The sequence below is a fragment of the Sinocyclocheilus grahami genome, unplaced genomic scaffold, assembly GCF_001515645.1.
Source record: "Sinocyclocheilus grahami isolate Dianchi unplaced genomic scaffold, SAMN03320097.WGS_v1.1 scaffold1912.1, whole genome shotgun sequence".
In the NCBI taxonomy this organism is placed as follows: Eukaryota; Metazoa; Chordata; class Actinopteri; order Cypriniformes; family Cyprinidae; genus Sinocyclocheilus; species Sinocyclocheilus grahami.
The window spans coordinates 119,164-120,654 of record NW_015507091.1 but is presented as its reverse complement, the minus strand read 5'-3'; positions in this window follow the sequence as shown (position 1 = coordinate 120,654).

Genomic DNA, 1,491 nt, shown 5'->3' with positions numbered 1-1,491 from the left:
CCCCCCCCCCCCCCAAAAAAAAAACACAGTAGTTACTGATTCCTAATAGTGAACTATCACTACCAAATGAATGCTATTAATTTGTTTCTTGTTAGTAAATAGTTAGTAGTTACTATAGTGCATTACTCATTTGATCCTGTAGTTATTGTATGATAAATGAAATGAAATGAAGTGTTAATGATAAAGTGTTAGCGGAAAACATCAACAACACCCATAATGCACTGGGCATGTTGTCCTTCAATGCATGGACAGGCACAGATAAGCTTGTTCAGAATCAAACACCACCATGCTTCGATAGGAAATACTTCTTAGCAAACTTTTAGTAACAGTAATGTTGACTTGTTTTGTTTGCGGGTGCAAAAACTCAAAAAGTAAATGTTTAGCAGTAGTGAATTATTTTCAGTTTTTAATGAATGATCCAGCACATTTAAGGCAGTGGCTAAAGGCTGCCAAGAATGTCTCCATTTGGATGCAGTGTTTCTATAGACGCATTGATTTTATTTTTAATTTTTTTTAATGCTCCTAAAAATTCAATATACTGCAGCTATTGCAAGTCCACACGACCGTAAGTGCATAAAATGTGTACCATTTGGGACAGGGCCTTACCATCATGTTTATGAATCTGCGTGTGACCGTGTCATCAGTGTACATCAGTACACTGTTAATGTTTACATGCCTGTTTATTGTGTTTAAAATCAGCATATGCCACATATATTCCTGTGATTATGGTTACTACAATTATCAGCTTAATTGCATCAATTTGATCTTAGCATTGTGTTTACGTGAAGTAAAGTTTAGTCATAGATTTGTCAGACCAGCAGTGCATCAACAGGCAGTATGGTGGAAATGACAAGAAACAGTACAACTGTAGCAGCTTTAGTAAAAAATCAAGCAAAAGAAGAAAAAAAAATAAGCTCTTAATTATAATAATTCAGTTTTTGCTGTGATGTTGAGGTGAAATGTGACTGGAATTGATACCATATACTAAAATCTTGGTTTGGTGATATTCTCTGAGAGCCATGAAAGTTTCTGCTGATTCTCTTCTCATGTGTCTTACTTTTTCTTCATTGTCTCTTTCAGCTAAAGTCAAAATAATGTGTGATGTCACGTAAGTGTCTGATTAGCAGCCTCAGTCTCATTCCCATCAGGTGATGTCTCATTAGCAGTATTCAGTATGTCAGACGGATTAGGGGACGAGTCTTTTAAATGAGTCTCCTGTAATAAATCACAGATTCACATGTAAATGATGATGATGATCGGGTTATAGAAACACATGGTGCTTTTTCCAGATGTTTGCTAGTTGCACACAGGGTTTCTTTTCCTAAATAATAAACACAGTGTTGGACTTGTGACCCAAAGGTCACAGGTTCGAGTCTCGGTATCGGCAGGGATTGTAGTTGGGGGGCCAGCACTCTCTTCTACCTACAAATACCACGACTGAGGTGAGACCCATGAGCGAGACACCGAACCCTCAACTGCTCCCTGGGCTCC